Genomic DNA, 12,557 nt, shown 5'->3' with positions numbered 1-12,557 from the left:
ATGCGTTGTGTGTGCCATTAGTATGTGTTCCACAGGTCGCACATCTGTTCGCTGTATGGTAGCGGGTGCTCCTCAGTCTGTTGCTGGCAGACTGAGTGCTGTGTATGCCGGTGTTGGCACGAGGGTCCGGCTTTGTATGTGGAATGTCAACTGTAGTCCCTATGTGTATTTCCTGTGTTATGCCTTACCGCGGCTATGTCATGTACCCGGGTTTGCAGTTGTGGGTGCCATCCTGGCCATACGGGTGTCCATCCATGACAATTGCCTACTGGACACTAGTATAGGGCTGTACACATTCCACACCTACATTTAGCATTCTCCGGAGTATGGTTTGCATTATTAGCGGAGAGTAAGGCAGGTGCTACGCACATCCCTCCCACGGGGCGGGAGAAAGGATTGCCTGCGAAACAACACTGAGCACAGCGTCTACATATCCAGAATCCCTTGACTGCAACAATTGACAGTACCCATTACACATCCGTCATGTGTGCGGAACTGTGATGTGGACGCAGTTCTATGGACCCGGTACCCTGGGTATTTCTGTGCATCTGTGCTGCATTACATGGATAGCTATCAGCAACATTAAACACGCTTGCGGTGCATATGTGTACCTGTGACGACAATGATTTCAGGTACGCATTGAAATAACACATTATTCGATTCTTTCCACAATTTTTGGGTCCTACAATGGACACCACTGTGCATATGTAAAGTGTAGAGCTTGTCGGACTGTGTCCTTGTGAGCAGTGGGTTTCACTGATGCTGTGTGTTCAGCAATCGTGTATGTGTGCTTGACTACCCATACTGTGTTGTGCTACAGGAACCATGTCTTCCGACACCAGAAACCAATGCTATACATCCAATGTTGCAGGTTAACAACCACTTTCATACCATACCCAGAGGTCACGATTGGGAGGTATTGCCACTTTATTATCAGAACAACACCCCCAGACTGTGTACATCATGAGAACTTTAGGCCAGTCTTACCGGCCATTTCGAATTGTAATTGGCAGACACATGTCAATACATGTATGATAACACATATTGTCATGCAGAAGTTGATCTATGTTATTTGGACATTGGCTTCTGCTTTTGGCATCCATTGCTGTGAGTGTTGCCAGTTACCATACACATTGCTTGCTCAGAGGCAGACTACACAATACTGCGCAGTACTGTGGTCTCCTTTAAGGACCCTGAGCCAGTGGTCGATGGTACGGCAGCCACTGCATCAATCACATTTGCCATCTACCAGTACCTACAGGACTGCATGAGCCAGTCATTCACTTACCCAACTGTGGTTCACTGTACCAATGCCAAGCATCCTGTGTGGTGTACCCCAGCCATACACAAAATGTACAACACGAGGAGGTGGCTACTACAAGGTGGAGCAGACACCTTGTGAGGTGTGACACCCTTGGTCATCATATGTGTAGACTTACACACTGTCATGAAATAGTCCAGGGCACATTCCACAGATATACCTACATGGACCTGGCTAACAATCATACCACCTTCAGTTGCTATGCTGGACACCTGGGAGCTCAGTCCCACATATGCTCTGACTGGGTTCACATAGAGGTGGGGTTTACTCAACATACACACATTGCCAACATACAGGCTGACAAGTCCAGTGAGGACATCTCCACACCCTCCCCCACACATGAGGTGATGTGTGTACCACAGGTTTGTGGTCACCAAATGTTCTGTGACACACAGGTGGGACATGCTCTCTCCAGGGTAGTGGACATAGCATTGATGAGACCAGCTGGTGACCCCGCTGTGTACTCCACTATCTCGGTTATGAATTGGACCCACAGTTAGGACAGCTATTTCTTTGTAGCCTCACCTCAGGTAGGGTACCCAGGTTGTGTCACATGGCAACTGTAGTCCCACGTCAGAAAGCCAATACCTCCACTGAGGCTGGTTATTACTGTCCCATTACCCTGAGGAGACCTATCTGCAAAGACATGGGGAGGGATCATACTGTGGCTCGTACATGACTGCATAGGGGACATACTTACTTTGCCTCACACACGGTTTGTCTTGTTCAGGGGCGGTTCATGCCTTTAAAGCATGGTTGACATTTTCAGGACAGTCGCCAAGGCCACTGATGGGGGTGTTGCAGTCCATACAGCCTACCTCGACCTGGCAAAGCCCTTCATCACATTACCCCCCTCAGGTATCGTTGATAAACCCATTGGCTGGGATGTGAACACACACATCACAGAATGTGTTGTAAACTGTCTATGTGACACAACCCACACGGTCATAGTTGCTGGCAGCATATCAGACCTACTGCCTGTCAGAAGTGGTGTCCCATGGGGCCCTTCCATGTGTGCACTCCTGTCATACACCTACATCTTCACGGTACAGGCACACACAGGGGTGCTATGGGCAACAGTGTTTGTAGATGACTGCAAAACAGGTGCCATAGTGGGACAGACATCTGACACAGATATCCTTCGAAGGGGCCTTCCAGGTATGCATATCTGCTGTCAGGGACATGTCCCACAGCTAAATGCAACGTCATGCAACATCATACCTGTGGAGAAGTACTAGGTCACCCTGTCCAGCATATAGGTGGCTGTCCACTCAGCACAGGGGTGATTACCAGGAATCAGGGGACAGTGTTGGATGGTCACCATTCATTGCACACACGCGTTGCTATCGTGGTTGTGTGGGTCTTCTACATTGCCCACCTGTTGGTGCAGGGATTCACATCTACATCAGGCTAGGTCATTGTTCCCTTGTACCCATTACGTGTTACACCTATGATCTACTACATTGCCCCATTCAGACTGTATCTGACCATACACCTACAGCAGCTGGGAAGCCCACATAGGTTGATCGTTGTACAGATGCAGGATGACACCATTTTGTGTAATGCTGCCCCACATGTAGGACCCTGCCACATCACGTCACATACCTGCTGTTTGGTGTTGACCTGTGCCTGACATACAAGGCCATGTCAACCCATATGTCATGTGTATGCTTCACCTACTTTATCCGCATCCCTCAGAATCACTAGGGCAGGTGACATTTACCTTGTCACGGTCATTCATGGATGTGTTTGGGTGACACATATATCACCCAGACAATCATTATGCTGTGGATCTACATCACAGTACATGTGAGACAGACATCCTTCCTAGCCTTGTTCGCAGCTATGTTGTCCATTGGATGGAGAATTGCAGGTATAGGCCAGGGATTACATCATTATCACTGCTTGACGGAGATACAGCAATATCATGGGTATTTCATCTGAAGCACAGAAGGTTGGCAAAGTCATCCTAACTATGGTGTAGTATTATGGCTGGGCCTGGGACGATGGCCTACCCTGTACCTATGGACGTGTGAACCTATATTCATAGTTTGTCACATGTACAATTGTCTATCCACTATAGTCTTTCGCCACTGTATATTTCTGTGGCACATGATTGTCCTCTGTATTACATGCAGGTATGCTGTGTACGTTGCACATACGTCACAGTTGATGTCAGTGTATCTGTGTCCCTAACACTGTGATACTGAGGACTACCACACATCCTTCACAGCATTACATGCATATGTCCATTCTATTCTTCTTTGGCCTATGGGGGGGTGTTAAGGCAAACATTACTCAAGTCCCTGTTTGTGCATGCTTCATGTTGGTGTTTGACCAGGCTCCGTTGCAGTCATGTGTTGGACAGTAGTGTGTCTGTGTGTTTGCCATGTGTTTTATTGCCAGTACATCTGTGGGAGGTGTAGTTGGCACATGTTCCTCTTTGCAGGGACACCCATCCTGGTGTTTGTGTCATGCATCTGCACTTGGCACGTGCCATATGTCCTGTACTATTCCCACAGTCGTGTATGCCTTCATGCACTACTACTGCGTGTTACTGGCTGTGTGTATGTGGTACACATGGACATTGTGATGTTTGTCTTGACCTATTCCAATGCTAGAACGTAAACATCTGTCAATTAAGTCTTTTAAATCAAACTGTAACACTCATTCGTATTTTCAACATGACACTCATTAACACAGGAAGCTGGGATTAATAACATTTTATTACTGTGCAGCAGGAGGCAAAGGAGTATGCAGTCAAAGTTTAGACATTTGTTCAACTCTATACATGTTACATCTGTTTGAGCATTCTGTATACTATCATCTTTTGCACACATTAATGATGTTGTCAGTCACAAGGCATTTACATTGCTAGAGTACAGAACATTGTATTCCTACAACAGTGCTCAGGTAATGCTTATTACATGTTTTCCCATGAGGATAGCCCAACCTTGCAAGCCACATATTCAGTTAGACTGTACTTTGGTAAGTTCTGCTCTGACACGGTTCCAACACTGTTCATATTCAGTCCTCACTCCGTGTCCTACTAGGTTCCTGTGTCTCTCTGCTGAGCAGCTGTACTCTGTGTTACAGCTCACAAGCCTATCCTCCTCAGTAGAAGGATGACAGATATACCTGTACATACATGTATTATTCTGTAACCGAGCAGATGACTAATGCTGACTGACATACACCTGCTGCACTGGTTACTGCTAGGGTTAGGGTTCAATCACACTGCAGCTACACTACAAGCAATTACATGCATGAGAAGCTGTACTGCTATATTGTCAGGTAGAATAATATGCATTATACACTATTAGCTTCTAAAGTTGCACGTCATATTATGTTTAAATATGTATTTTGCTAACATTCTCCCTCCTTTGATTGCTTCTACTCTATCCAGAGACATATACAACATTATTTCATTCCTCTGTGGAACGTTTAACTAGGCAGGTAATTTGATGTACATTGCAAGTAGGATTGCATTTTCTATTGACAAATACCACTACAGGTCTTGATCCATAGTCTCGGGTACAGGTATGTTGCCAGAGTCCCTTACTAATACTTACATGCACAGTATCCCGCACTAGACACATACTCCCAATATGAGCAGAACAACACAAATGGCAATCATGATATTCAGTATGACTGACCCCATCCACCCAATGGTTTGTGGAAATGGTTCGGCAGTGGGTTTGGGCCTGGTTCCGCCATGGATGACACCTGCTATATTACCTGTAGGTGGGCGTTGCTTTTGGTCTCTTCATGTGGTAGTTGGACACAGCGATCTTCTTCAGTAAGTGCGCACGTACCAATACTCAGCGCCACTGTGCAGTCGTGCACTATTACATTTTCTGACACAACAGTTCTCATTGCATCCAGTTCATCAGTCACATGTTCAGGAGCAGGAAGTCACATTCATCCTTCCTCCGACAGTTTTTGATAACTTCCTCTGTTCCCTGATTGATTTCACTACTCCAGAAGCTGGGGGTGTTCCAGCCCAGGTTGTGACGCTGTCACTGAAGTCCATATGAATCGGTATTCCTTTATCTCTTGCAGAGGACTGACATGTCAGAACAGCTTCCATTTCACCCACTGGATTAGTAGGTTTCTCGACTGTGTTCCCAGTTCTTCGACCTATATGTGTTATAGTTCGTTTCGCACCCACAGGCAATTGTACAGTATGTCATGTGACTGGAGCCAGATAACCCAAATAACAACTGAAGGACCAATTCCCAGGTAACCATTGCTATGCTTATTTCCCACAAACAACATAACTATATTCTACTTTATTATTGATGCTGGTTACCTCTGCATGTAACAAATTCCTGTCTCTAACAGAGGACTGTTTATACAATTCAGGATGTTTCTGCACATCCTTCAACATTGTTCTCATGATGTTTCAATACAAATTAGGAATGGTGCTACAAGTAGTACTGTGATCTTTGGCTGTTATATGACATTCGTAAGACACAGTTATGTTACAAATACTCCCACCAACTGAAACTGTACCATGTTTATGATAACATACAATTCCTTTTTGTGTAACAGGTAAGTACATTGCCACATTGTCCTGTGATCTCACAGAACCTGTATCAAAGTGTAGATATTCACAAGTCTCAATCTATCCCCAAGGGGACAACATGCATCGGAAGTCCTCCATATGATGTAGGTATGGCAGTACAAACACAGCAATTTAAAGTGTTCCTAGTCTCTATATGCACACGCATCATGCCTAGGTATCTGTTGAAGTGTGGAAGACACTCTGTGGCCAGTTCATCACGTATCAGTATTTGTATCCGTGTAGTTATATGCAGGTAAGGTCCCGGAAATTGTAGCGTAAACACAAACATGGTTAATAGGTGTATAATCATTAGGACAGCAAACATAAATGTCTTTGGGGTTGCTTTGTATTGTTATACAGTCTTCGCCGGGTGATTCGGGCTCTTTGGTATATCAGCTACAAGATGTCAATCAGACTTGATATCCTTTACCAGTTTGAGAAATGTGAGGTGGACCCAGGACGACCTCTCTGCAAAGTTTACTGCGGTAGGCGTTGCCAACAGTACTCAGTACAGACATTCGCACTGTCCACTTGGCAATAATGTTCTTTGGATAACAGTGACATACACACAGGATACTGGTGTCAGCTATGCTTCCGTCTTCGTTTGCTCTTATCTGTAACAGACTTTAACTGAGGAACAGTGTTACTAGTTAACAATCCTCTCATGTCACCTACTACTGAGTCATCGACCTCCGGCTCTGCAGGCATGACAGCTTTCCACTCTGGCACATGATATGCCATTCCACATACTACTTCGAAGTGGGTGCAGCACTTTACATTTGGAACTGTTGTCATGCTCAGCAATGCTAGAGGTAGACAGCTCATGTAACTCGTCTGGATGTCACCCACCAAACCCCTCTACTTATTTCTCGGGATCCCATTCTGCGGCGGCAGTCGTGCTGAGTGTGGGTTGTACATGCAATTGACGATCATGGTAATCGGAAGTCACCGCACAGGTAGCGTGATTGTCTGGATAACTACATGTGTTCTATTGTCACTGTAGTTTTTTTACAGCATGCCAGATCCAGGATACTTAATTTTACTGGCACCTTTGCCACTGCTGCTGCATCCGGATTACTGGTTGGGAATGCTTCTACCCATTTTGATTATATATATGTGTAATCGCTAAACAGTATTTGTTCCCTTCACATTTATGCAGATGTATGAATTCCATACAAATAGTGGAACGGTTAGGGTGGTGTAGGTAAACTCACTCCCTTCGGTTTAAATACTCCCTGTGCATGATATCTACGGCAAACGTGACACGCTGCTCATGAGGTTTGTATGTGGTTCGTAATTCCGTATGTTAGGGGTATTCTGTTAACCAAATGTACCATCCCCTGTTGAGACATGTCTCTACCCATGGCTCCACAAAGCTGCATATCTGAATATATTAGACGTTAATATTGGCTTTATCACTGTGGATATGTGCAGTCCGTGTTCAAGGATTGCTCCTCGTCATAACCACGTCGGCTTTTCTGCTTTCGTAGTTGCTGTTTGCATTGTTTGTACAGTTTCTACATCTAAACAGTCTGAGGTTTGTCATTCCTCATTCACACAGACACTTTCCAACTGTGACGCTGCTTGTTTTGCAGGTGCATGAGCTCATGCCTCAACTTTCCTACTGTTATCCTGTTGCTTTCTATGCCCTGCACATTTACAATTACCTACTTCAGTGGGTAACTGCATGTAGTCTAATGCATTCAGGTTCGTATGCGCATGATTAATCGGTTTACCGGTGGATGTTATCATTCCCCTATTCTTCCACTGCTGCTCATAAACATGCACTGCACAGACAACAGAATGACTATCGGGACATATGTCCACACATCATTTTTCCGCTACAGTACAAGCACGTGTTAAAGCTATCTATTCTGCTGCTTGAGCAGACACGTTATGCTGCAGGGTTTGGCCGTCTACAATGTCATTATCAATAACTACTGCATAAACTACTTCATTCGTTCCTGTAGGACTCTGTCTACATGATCCGTACACATTAACTGTCACCTCTGCATCATCTAAGGCTATATCAGTGTTTTCATGTCTGTGTGTAGTTATTTAATCCATTTCGTATAGGCAACTGTGTGGTGTGCCATACACAGGTGTCAGACGTGACGTTGATAGGTTTCATGTTGTACAACGTTCAATCACCATGTGAGGTTGACTCAGTGGTATGGTCAGACATGACAAATGTCTAGCACGAGTCAGGAATTCTATCTTCTCTTGCAGCAGATTGATCGCAACTGCATGACACATTCTCACAGTGAGAGGGTGGTCTAGTAACATTACGGCCGGGGCCTGTACTGCCATGGGTGCGACAACAACTGCCTGTACACAATGTGGCACTGACCATGCCACAGTGTCCAACTGCAATGAGTAGTCATCTATTTAGCATTGCTTACTCCCCTGCTGTTGCATCAAGACTGACGTCATATATCTCCGCTTACAATCTACGGTCTGACAACATGTGTTATGATTATTCACGAGACCTACTACAGCTGTTGAGGCTATCAATCGTTCTAGTCTGCATAACGCTGTTTCTGCTACTGTAATCCGGTGTACTATGTGTTGTGCTGCCATAGGTGTATTAAAGGTTAAGGCAAACAATACAGCGGATTCCACAGCATTGTTTGGTATCCAGATTTAACATGTGTTAGTCGGCCCAGACACGACATCATTCCTTCTTGTTAGTTGGCTTGGGTGCTTATTATATTGCTACCTTCCTATCGTCATGTGATGTTCTACCCTACTTGGATACCAGATATGCCAGGTAATTGACCTGTATTCTCTGTAGTTGCAATTTATGCTTGCTTACTTTATGTCCCTGTTCTGCTGATTATCTCAATAATGCTATTGTATCTTCCATACATTGCTGCTGGGTAGGGGCCGCAAGCAGAATATCATCCAATTAAAGTGGAGCTTGACTGGCCCCGGGTGGAGTTGACACCGGAATGTAGCTAGCCATCCCCTGTGAGAATATCGTTGTACTTGCACAGTAGCCCGCGATAGCCGGGTATGGCTGTATCTGTCACCCTGACTGTACAAGCAAAGCAATACGGACTATGTGGATGTATAGGTATTGCAAAGTAAGCATAGCTTATATGTACCACGGTAAGATACTTCTGTGGCATGTTCATAGCATTGAATATAGTGTGTGGGTCTGGCACCAATGCTACCCTAAGTATTCTTACATGATTTACAGCTTATACATACTGTACCATCCACCATTCCCCTTTTGGTTTCCGATCAGGAGATACAGGGGTATTGCATGGTGAATAGCGATTACTTTGTGGATGGGGAATTCCCTCTCTGACTTTGCAGATATCTTCTGGTGTCCACGGTCTATACGCTACGGGGTTGGGTCCTGGCCTTCCTGTCCTGCATGATGGTTCGGTACTTCAATTAATTGACAGATATCCTCACTCTGTTTTAGTACTGTGTTCTTACTCGGGTGTCCCTAGGTATGTTACGTGTTCGGGATGTGGTTTCAATAGTTTCTATTACATTTGTTCATTGTGCTACCTCTGTTGCCACAGGATAACGTGTGGGGACTAGCCTGCCCTCCCGCTTAATATCCTGCATGTGGTATCTGAGGTGGTAGGGTGTTGTGGGGCGTCGGTACTACTGTATTATGATCTTCTCTGTGTACGTATGATGCTTAGCCATTTGTAGTGTTCTATTCCCTTCGGCACACTACCTCAGTCCACCGATGTGCATGATGGATACCCAATTGTCGCTGTTTTGTCGCCTGCACATCTTAGGGCTGCCACCTTTTCCAATGCACAATGTGGGACATTAGTGTTCGGAACGTGTAATTTGCCTGGAAAATGCATACCCACGGCCAGTACATAGGACAGGTATTCACGTTTTGCCAGGAGAGCGACCAATTGTTGTAGCATTTCAGTTGCTTATTCTGTTTATTATTATATTTTGCTGTTCCACATACAAATTTACTGTTTTATGCTACCATCTTGATATATATCTGGGAAATGTTTGTCCTGAGATATCAGGACATTTGACATTGTTCGGTTTATTTACAGGACACGGCTGGCCAGAGAGGGCATATCCCTCTCAGGGTGGAACAGGTGTTTACCTTGGAACATATGCATCAAATTTTCAGGGATTACAATGTTTCAGTAACGATATGTTGCCTAATATACCATCAATGTCATATTTATTACCCCATTTTGCTGCGTAACTCACATTATGTGCTCTCTGCGATTGCATATTCTTCACGTCACCCGTCAAACGCGGATCACATGATCTGTTGCTTCAATAATCTCCCATATCCTCTACACGACTGCTACGTACCCTTCTGTCATAACACGTGTGTCTCCTTCCCTGTATCCACTGTAGTGTCTACAATCACTATTTACTCTGCTGTGTGTTCCCCTGACCTATGTTCAGATTTAAGCAGCACAAACCAGGAAATAATATCAGGATTCACAGCAATAGGGCAACACACAGAAGTACCACAGAAGTCACAGGAAAATAAAGTTGAATTTAAGTTGAATTTAATGAAGCGCTTTTCGTCTGTGGTGTACACAGACTTCCTCAGACAAAAAGTATTACAAACTACATTTAACTGAACAGCAGCTTAAATATCCAGCAGTATTAAGTCAAAGGTTCAATTAACCAATCAGGCACACCTTGAACCATGAATAAAAATTTAAAGTTAAAACGCAAGCTCACAGGACTTTAGTTCAATCACTCACATTATATTAAAATTAAAATTAAACTAGACAATCATAAAATCAGCCAGTTGTTAGCCTATCATCTAAATAGACACTAGCCACTACCTGATGTAAACAAGTACAAAACACAAAACAGTTAGAGTGTGTTACAAACTCATAAAGGCAAAAGACTATCTAACCAGGTTCTTAAGTTTAAGAAGGCTGCTAATAGAGCAGCCTTCATTGAGACCTGGTAGAGCATAGGCATTTAATCTAATTTGCCATCGCAATTCAGGCGTCTCTAATAATAGGTGTACAGGGCTCCTCTAATAGTGTCATGCATTTGTTCTATAACCATAAACTTAAAATGGTGGTCTTTATGCTGGATGATATGTTTAGCAAGAGCATTTTCATCTTCGCTTTATTAATTGCATATTGATGTTCAGAGATCCGATCTTTAAATCTCGCCGGTTTTACCTACATAAAAACCTGTGCATTTTGGCATAATGCCACATAGACCACCATTTTAGAGTTACAAGTGCATCTGCATCTAATGTCGTATCTAATATTATCAATGTCAAATCGGTTTGATTCAAGAATGTGACGACATTGATTGCAGTTTTGACATTTGAACATCCCAGAGTCTGGTACTCTGTCGCTCAGGTTGTTCCAACAACATTTTCATATTTTACCCCTTCTATATGTAACCTCAGGTTTAACTCCCATTTTGTTCAAAATTGCAAGGTTGGAACGGAACAAGTTCCAGTTCTTAGTAATGATGTCCATAATAGACCTACTACTTGGACAATATGTAAGAATTAATCTAGTGTTATTATTATGTATAGGAGTAGTTCCACCTATACATTCTAACCTAGACTTCGGCCAACCCGGAAGAACTGATGTTCAGTATAGGTTTGTAAAACCCACTGAATCTTTTGTTAATCACCTCATTGACTAAGTTGTCTAATAAGTTAAGCGGATAGCCTCTATGAAGGAACATATTCTTAAGTAAGTCACATTCCCTAAGAAAGTCATCGTCCAGGCTCACCATCCGGGCTGCTCGTGCGAGCTGACCCTTAGCCACAGACCTTTTTGGTAGCTAGGATGGCAGCTACTAAAATGAAGAAAAGAATTAGAGTAGGTAGGCTTTCTATATATGCTGGCCACATATTTATTCAAGATGTCATTTTTTGCCAACCATACGTCTAAATAGGCTATTGCCTCAGTGTTGAAGGAAGAGGTAAAAACTAAAAAGTCAGTGGAGTTATTAAGTAAATTTAATAATAACAGGCTATCAGCTTCTTCACCCTCTAATAAAATAAAGATGTCATCCAGGTAACGGGTGTAGTACTTGATCTTAGACACTACTACCGACTCATTGTTTAATATGTTCTCTCCTTTCCCAGTATGACATCACTATGTTGGCCAAGCTGGCTCCATAGGGACCCCATAGCCACCCCAGTTTTTGTAGATAAAAATTCTCTCCTAATAAAAATAGTTGTTATAAAGGATCAAGTCCAACAATTCAATCACAAGGGATATTTCATGGGGCACCCTTACTCTTAAGGAAGACGGCCACCCAGTCCAAAGCTATCTGCAAAGGTATACAAGTGTATAAATCCTTGACATCTATTGTCAGGAAATTGTACTCTCTACTGAATGGAATGTTGTTTAACTTATCAAGAAAAGACCAAGAGTCTTTACAGATTTGCTCTTCATCCTCAAGGTACTTCTGCAGGATAGTATCAACCAGCTTGGCACAAGGATATGTAGGAGAGCCGCCCATCAAGTGGGCGCATAGGTGGATTAACAAGGTCCTTGTGGATCTTGGGTATACCAAAGATACAAGGGTACCTGGGAAATAATGTGGTAAGGTATTTGTGTTGACCTTGGTTAAGTCTACCCTCAAAAACATTTAGTCAGGAGCTCTTAATTTTATGATATGCGTGGTTTACCTCAGACCTTGAACTAATCATATACGCATCATTAGACAATA

Source organism: Protopterus annectens, chromosome 3.part0 (assembly GCF_019279795.1).
Source record: "Protopterus annectens isolate FY-2018-M chromosome 3.part0, PAN1.0, whole genome shotgun sequence".
Taxonomy (NCBI): domain Eukaryota; kingdom Metazoa; phylum Chordata; order Ceratodontiformes; family Protopteridae; genus Protopterus; species Protopterus annectens.
This window is presented reverse-complemented; position numbering follows the sequence as displayed.